The sequence below is a fragment of the Limulus polyphemus genome, unplaced genomic scaffold (genome assembly GCF_000517525.1).
Source record: "Limulus polyphemus unplaced genomic scaffold, Limulus_polyphemus-2.1.2 Scaffold7303, whole genome shotgun sequence".
NCBI lineage: Eukaryota > Metazoa > Arthropoda > Merostomata > Xiphosura > Limulidae > Limulus > Limulus polyphemus.
Genome location: NW_013672913.1, coordinates 7,335 through 15,518, shown reverse-complemented (window position 1 = coordinate 15,518; position 8,184 = coordinate 7,335). Strand labels below are relative to the sequence as shown.

Below are 8,184 nucleotides of genomic sequence, written 5' to 3'. Positions count from 1 at the left end.
TGGTATGTAAGCTGTTTTTGGGTATGGTATGTAAGCTGTTTTTGGGTATGGTATGTAAGCTGTTTTTGGGTATGGTATGTAAGCTGTTTTTGAGTGAGGTATGTAAGCTGTTTTTGGGTATGGTATGTAAGCTGTTTTGGGGTATGGTATGTAAGCTGTTTTTGAGTGAGGTATGTAAGCTGTTTTTGAATGAAGTATGTAAGCTGTTTTTGGGTGAGGTATGTAAGCTGTTTTTGAATGAAGTATGTAAGCTGTTTTTGGGTGAGGTATGTAAGCCGTTTTGGGGTATGGTATGTAAGCTGTTTTTGAGTGAGGTATGTAATTAATTTATTTTTAGACGTATGTGTGTTCAATTTTATACTGGATGAGGTAGCTGATGATTTTATTAGGAAAACGTATGATAAGTATACTCAACGTGAAAATCATCACAAACTGTAAAAAAAAAAAACAAATGCTTTTGAACATCTGGCAAACCAACAGTTTCCAAACTGAAACTGCTAATTAAATTCTACTTAAGCCACATGACTGGTGGAAAATTAGTGAAGGAGATTTCTCATTGCCTGCATCAAAATAGTCATTATGATTGAACTATTTTACATTTCGAAATTAAACATTTGTGCGCAACGGTCTGTTAAGCAATGAACCTTAGTTGTGAGAAACGTAGTTTTCTGTGAGTTTAATTATTCGGTAGAGCTCGCGTGTTCCCGGAAAAGTTCGATCGATTTATCTAGGCCTCGCAATTTAACATTAGAAGAAAATCCCTTAGTTATTTGGTCTTAATAGACAAAACCCACTTATTTGTCGTTATCGTGTATAGAGGGTTGAGTACGTTGTATCAAAAGGATTTTCAATATGGAAATAAGCAAATCACGTGACATCCTCGGTCGGTATAAAGTCATGGTGGAACGGAATGTATCAAAATTACATTTTGACATTGCATGGCGTTTTGGGAATTATATGTAACAACCCTTTCCGACATAAAATATTCATACAATCAGATAATAAAGATGTGTCCAAATCGTGGATCTAGACTTTCCAGGGCAGGATATCCCTTGTACTCAATGACTCTGGAAAACAAAATAATGAGGATCAACTTGGGACACCAGGATCATCCAGAAAAAGGGGCCTGCGATAAGTCATACTCCAACCATTGTAAGCAAAGTGCGGCGTCTTGTAAGAGGCAAGACCCCACAAACATAAAGGTCACCTGGGAAAAGTTGTCCACGTCTCCGTCTGTAAAAACGACAGCCTTACGACGGAGCCTTTAGCAATGGAAACTACGCTGCATGGCGATTCTCAGGATGCAGAGTCGCCAGACAGAACACAAACGGTCGTGGCGACGTGGACTGTAACAACATGATTCATGATTAGGCTCCAAAATTATTTTTAGATAACAAGTTCAGTCTCTAGAGTCTTTTATTATGGCTTTTGGCTTCACCATTATCTTACTTCAACGAACTTCACTCTTCTATAAGTAAGATTCCCTGTTTAAAAAAATGGTTGAGTTCTAAATTACTACCCTAATATATTACCTAAGATGAGCTTCTTTTATTATACTCTTTACATTCATTTTTCCTGTTCATTAATGTGTTCGAGAAATGTAAACATTTTTATGAACAGCAAGAAACTAACAAGCAAGTTTTCTGTTTCCTTTTTGATAGACCAAGAGTTACTTACAAAGGTGGTACCTAGAGAAAACTTACAATTTTTTTATAAGTACCTATTGATATTGTCACATCCGTGATGTTCTGTCTGATGACAATAAACATGCAGCGTAGTTTCTATTGTAAAAGGATCCGTCATAAGGTATTCATGTCCAAAGCACACCCCCTTCCCTGCTTCTTTCCATAATGTATCTATTGAACGAAAGAATCCCAGCGCCAGTTTCAACAGTGGAATCTCGCACAAATCCATTGGTGCTTGGTCTAAAGAACTGCGTGGAATAGCATTAACGCCAGTTTCATTCTCAAGCTGCTCGAGGTATGAGAATATTTAGTGGATATGTCGTACAAGTAGTTTGAGTAGATGTAACTTGTATCGGTTTTCCTGTCAAATATCTTTCTTGATTATGTTGCATAATTTTGCCTGGGACAAGTGGAAGGCTTTTGCTAGTGACCTTCATGTTCGTGGATTCCTGCCTATTACAAGACGCCGTACTTTACTTACCACGGCTGGAGTACGACTTATTGCAGGTCTCTTTCTTTTTGGTCCTTGTATCATAAGTTGATTCATATTTATATTCATATGTTTTGCGTGGGCGTTTTTGCGTTTTTTTACCACTACTTCGCCCTCTGTTGATGAATCTTCAAATTTGGTATGGAGGTTCATTGGGTCCAGGAGGAGATACATGCAAACTTGCGTTTTCACATTTTGTGTTATGCAGTTTTTAGGAGCGTTTTTTTTTTCGTTTTTTACAATTACATATAAGGGAAGCAACTTTTCATGTCCTAAGATAACCTTTTATTAATCACGAATTTACATAAGTTCCGTCCAGGGGGCGGCGGGTACTCCAGATAGTTAAAAAATAAAATATCATCACTTTTACGAATCGGGCTTTATTAGTTAAAAAATACAGCTAAACAAGCGCATATCAATTATTATGGCGCATTAAGATTTCTTTAGAACTGATAATAACATTAGAGATTCTAGTTTGAGATGACGAGTTTTATCCGACACCAGCCAATGGTCGTCTACTAAGTATTTGTTGTTTGATTTATCCAATAATTCTCTGCCACGTGGCAAATAATTACTGTATATACGATCTTCACCACTAGTAATACACGATGTTGAAACTTTCTATACGAACAAATATTGGTTATACAAACAGCTATGTTAAAGTCACTCCGGAGTTGTTATCTATATAATTATCTTTTCGGATAGAGATGATTGGGTACTTTCTCGTGCTGGTTTTAGCTTCATCTCTGTTACTCCTCAAAGATGTTATTAAATTATTCGATTGGTTATATCTCGATCCTTACCTTTTCAGCGTTTGTCGGCACTCAAGATAGCAACACAAACAAACTTTAGAACTTATTACAACGATAAGAAGATTTAGGAGATGATTATAATTTACGATCAGAGAGGGCGTATTAACAAAAATGAATTATAATTACCTGACTTACTGGCGATGTAGAGGATTTTAAGCTGTATAGATGAGGCTTAATTAAAATTTCTTAATTAAATGTCTTGACGGTTTGTTTTTTTAGCATTTAGATATTTTATTCCTTCTTTAACCTATCATGTTTATTTTATACTTTTTCTTATCTTGCATTTGCTGATTTAATACTGATTACTGTTAGGACCATAAAATAATTAAAATGTATCCAAACAAAGTTATCTTTAAGGGAAATTGGTGATTCCGATTGAACAATTAATTAAAGCACCATTGTTTGAACAATTAATTAAAGCACCATTGTTTGAACAATTAATTAAAGCACCATTGTTTGAACAATTAATTAAAGCATCATTGTTTGAACAATTAATTAAAGCACCATTGTTTGAATAATTAATTAAAGCACCATTGTTTGAATAATTAATTAAAGCACCATTGTTTGAACAATTAATTAAAGCACCATTGTTTGAACAATTAATTAAAGCACCATTGTTTGAACAATTAATTAAAGCACCATTGTTTGAATAATTAATTAAAGCACCATTGTTTGAACAATTAATTAAAGCACCATTGTTTGAATAATTAATTAAAGCACCATTGTTGACTTCCTGTACATACAACCATTGTTATTACAGTTAGACGGATTCCTGTACCTACAACCATAATATAGCTGTAATAGCTAGGACAAGATTGTGGAACGGTCAGTGTCTTTCTTAGTCTACTGTTCTGTATACTTGCGAACGTTCGGGGAAATATATTTTAAACAACAATGTCTTTCTCAGTCTACTGTTCTGTATACATGTTAACGTTCGAGAAGATAGATTTTTAAACAATGTCTTTCTTAGTCTATTATTTCGTACACTAGTTTATGTCAATCATTTAACTCTCGACCACTTAACGGTTTTTTATATATATAAATATACCCGTGTACGTTTTGTTTATGTACGTATATGTACACGTGTAGGCTGTGCTCTGAATCCAGTTTTAATGGTAAAATATAACGTACTTTAAAATCACTTGCTTCTTCAGGAACTAATCATATGACTTCCTTACCTCAGTTAGTGAAAATCAAGAAGTTTTTACTTGTTAGAGGGGAACACTTGCTATTAGATCCTGTTATTAATGATGTTAATAATCTAAAGTGTTACCTTACGAATTGATTTAAAGATTGAACAACATCCAATTACAGATTGGTGATGAAAAATCCTGGACGGTGACGCGTGGCAGAAAAGTAAAAGGAAGATCTGAAACATTATTTTTACATCCCTCAATTTCTCTCTTATAGATGTCCTATACATAACACACGATGTTCTTATAGATGTCCTATACATAACACACGATGTTCTTATAGATGTCCTATACAAGAGAACATCGTGTGTTAGTGTGTTATGTATAGGATATCTGGTTATATAACTTGAGTTGTACCTTTATTAATGCTCATCAAGAAATAAGTTACCTCAAAATGTACAAACACACATTCATTGTTTTTTTTGTTGTTGATAGGTATTAATTATGTAACAACAGCTTTGATAGATTAACATTTGAATACTTCAAAGTTGTGGTATTGAGCTTCAAAACCTGGCGAAACCACATGAGAACATTTGGCTTTAGGGCCGATGTCTATGCCAGCTATGTGTTTAGTTCAACAGGTTTTCAAATGCATGTAGTTTCCACTCAGGAACTGTTAATTTTTCAGAGTTATTCTCGTGTCTGTGACTTTATTGTAATCACAGAATATCATTGGTTTGATATTAATGAAATTGTATAATTAAGAATGGGTATTTCTGTTTCTCTGTAGCCCGCCAACGAAGAAGGGAAATTGTAGGATTGTTTTTCTTGTATTATTATAAAGTTAACTAAACCAACATAGTGTGAGTTCGTTTTACTCGTGTTTTGTTTTGTTGGTATACAGCACGTGGCTGTAGAACTAGTATTAAACTGTTTTATTTCTTCTTCTCCTTACTGTTGCTATGTTATAAAGCAGGAGTGTTTTCTAACAACTTTTCTCGCATGTTTAAACGGTTGTTAAACTTTTCAGAAACTTTCTTGGCTTATCTTGAATATAACCCACATGATAGTTATATGTAACCAGCTCCATCCTTCCTGATTTGGCAACTAACCTATGATTTGTTGTTCGTTGTTTTGGCAAAGCCGGTCCAGACTCCAAATTTCCCAATCACTAGTCAATATCCCCCGTTTTCTTGAAGAACAAGTTATTCTGCTGTTTTTATAAAATATGTTTTAAATGCTTTTGGGATATGTAAATGCTATAAAAGAATAATATTGTGAGATGTACAATTTAGACACAATTTTATTAAATAGATGCACAAAATAATGTTCCTATAAATATTTATAACTTTGTTTTTTAGACGTTAGTTTCTGACTAAAGTCATAAAAGAGAAGTTTTAATGTGCTTTATAAAGACAGTAATTCGTTGTAATGCAATAAAAGTAATAATTACTTCAAATTAATTCCAACCGAATTATATCAATAAGAAGGATAGAGTTAAAATTCAAATCTGGTTATGGAATATTAGAGACACTGTTTATGTTAATCTATTTTATGGTAAGTGAACCAGGTTAACTAAGTCATGCTGTGAAAAAGTAGCTTTCTTGAATGAAATCGTTTTAAATATCTCATAATGAGAATAAGAAATACGTGTTTTCTTCATGCACAACTTATTTTAATTGTTAGTATAGATTAGTAAATGAGGGAAATGTACGGTATAATAACCGAAGTGATGCTGGAGTGATTAGTAAATGAGGGAAATGTACGGACTCCAGCATCACTTCGGTTATTATAGATTAGTAAATGAGGGAAATATACGGACTCCAGCATCAAATATATACATTAGTACATATTATTATACAAAGAAAATGCGCGAACTTCGGTATAATTTCCACACTCCACTAATATTTTTATTTTCTTAAAGATTTATAATTAATGACCCTAAAATACTTCAAAAGTTTATTATATTAGCTATCGTGCCTGTTCATGTACAACAAAGTGTTTTCTAAGTATGATATTTTCCCTATTTAAGATGATCGTTGTGTCTGTTCTTTAACATAACGCGAAGATAACGATAGGCTAATTATGCAGTATTTCGGCATGCCTAAGATAATTTATGCATGACTATTGAGTAATGAATTTAGACAGTAATTTTCTTAATGCATGATGTAAAATATACTTATTATTGTATTTATATATGTGATTAAATTAGATGATGTTATATCTTATTGCATTACTTGTTATTTTCTTTCAACTTAAAGCATCTAATCAACTTAGACGTATAAAACAACGTGTAAGAGTGAAAACCGAAAAGGACATCGTCTTAAATCATGTCTTGTAACACAATCGTTGTACATATAGAATGTTTTTAATGTCACAAAAACAAAATAAATGGTTAAGTCTTGTAACGAATTTATTGTTATGTATTCATTTTTAATATGAACGTTGTTTGGATTAAATTTTTATTTAGAAATAGGCATACCTTGCATTATCAGATATGTGTTATGTATAACGAATTTATGATATATTTATTTTAATGCCAAAGTTTGTTTCGAATAAGTTTATATTTGAGGGCGTGTCTAGCTTACCGTGTTAGTTACGTATGGCGAAACTCCCGCCAATTCTCCAAGGTTGCAGAATATTCGTGAACACAAGAATCAACAATATATCTACTTCCGTAACCGGTTAAATACAGTTCGGTATTGTCCCGCCTATAAAAACGGCAGGGCAACGCGCCAAAAACAACACAGAGAGAGAGCTTGTAAGTCTGCTAGGAACCTGCTATAACCGTGTAGGCACAGAGAGAGAGGTTATAAGTCTGCTAGGAACCTGCTATAACCGTGTAGGCTATAAACCGTGATTTTACTAACCCTTATCAACCGGAAAATATACGACATATGACCAGGAACAGTTATAAATTTCGAACGTCAGTGGATTCTCATCGGACGTTAGTATCTTTTCGAAAGTATTACTGAATTCTCATCGGACTATATTAAATTCTCAATACGTAACAGTCTAAAAAAAGTTCAACTGACCAAACGGAAACCTGAACTTCTCTGTGACCGTTTGGAAACTGGGTCAAACATCTCTCTTAAAGCTTGCTCAAATTATTACAAGAACTTAACGCTACTCACAACGGCAGTTTGTCGAGTTAAATACACTCTCTTCTAAGTTGCTTTCATCGGACTAGCGTCTTGATTTATCAAGTTTTTGACTGACTTTTAATGTACGATATCAGTTCCATCTGGTAGCAAAGCTGGTTGATAACTTGCTACAGCCGGAAGAAACGAAAGAGGGATACCGAAACCTGCTTATTTGCGGATTGGTTGACAAAAAAACATAAAACTTTTTGATTCAATTATTTCTACTAGGTTCGTTTGATACAGTGATTTGTTTGTTTGTTTGAAGTTAAGCACGAAGCTACACAACGGGCTATCTGTGCTTTGCCCACCACGGGTATCGAAACCCGGTTTCTAATGTTGTAAATCCGCTGTGCCACTGGGGGGGGGGGCATGATACAATGACATCATAACAATCCTTTAAGGACTAGATATATTAGAAAATTATAATGGCAATAAATCTTTAGCAAATGACAAACAACTAGCTAAAAATCAACTAAGCTAATAAATTTCTGAATTTGTACATATATATATATATATATATATCTGTATAGAAAATAGGTAAATACGCTCTGGCGGATAAACGTTGAACTGAAGAGGACATGTGACATGTCGAAACTAGGTTCCATTTAAATTTGGTATTGTTCCATTAGTGTAGATTTAAACTTTATTGTAAATATATCTGTATATGTATATATATACTTTAAGAAAAAATGCGTTTTCTTTCCACATGTGATTTCCACACTGAAAACATCTGGTTTACATAAGTTTCCTCAGTTAGCCAGCAACAGCCATCGTAAAATTACAGCTCTACGCATAAACTTTATCATCGTCAACTCACTTTAGCAAGAAAAAGTTAGTTTCTTTGGAAAATATTCTTGATAATTTTTGTTCAATTCGTTTCTTTTTTTTTTTTTGGCAAGTTATTCGAATATTTGTTCAATT

The 8,184-nt window shown here is 33.6% G+C and overlaps 1 long non-coding RNA gene across 1 annotated transcript in view; it reads left to right on the top strand.

The window, feature by feature from the left end:
* The window catches only part of LOC111089770, an 11,505-nt gene extending 7,320 nt beyond the window's left edge, over nt 1–4,185 (top strand). Inside the window, exons 2-3 of the long non-coding RNA XR_002613974.1 lie at nt 2,680–2,685; nt 4,171–4,185. This is a non-coding gene — a long non-coding RNA (uncharacterized LOC111089770). The remainder of the gene's footprint in view (nt 1–2,679; nt 2,686–4,170) is intronic.
* Nucleotides 4,186–8,184: the final 3,999 nt, after the last annotated feature.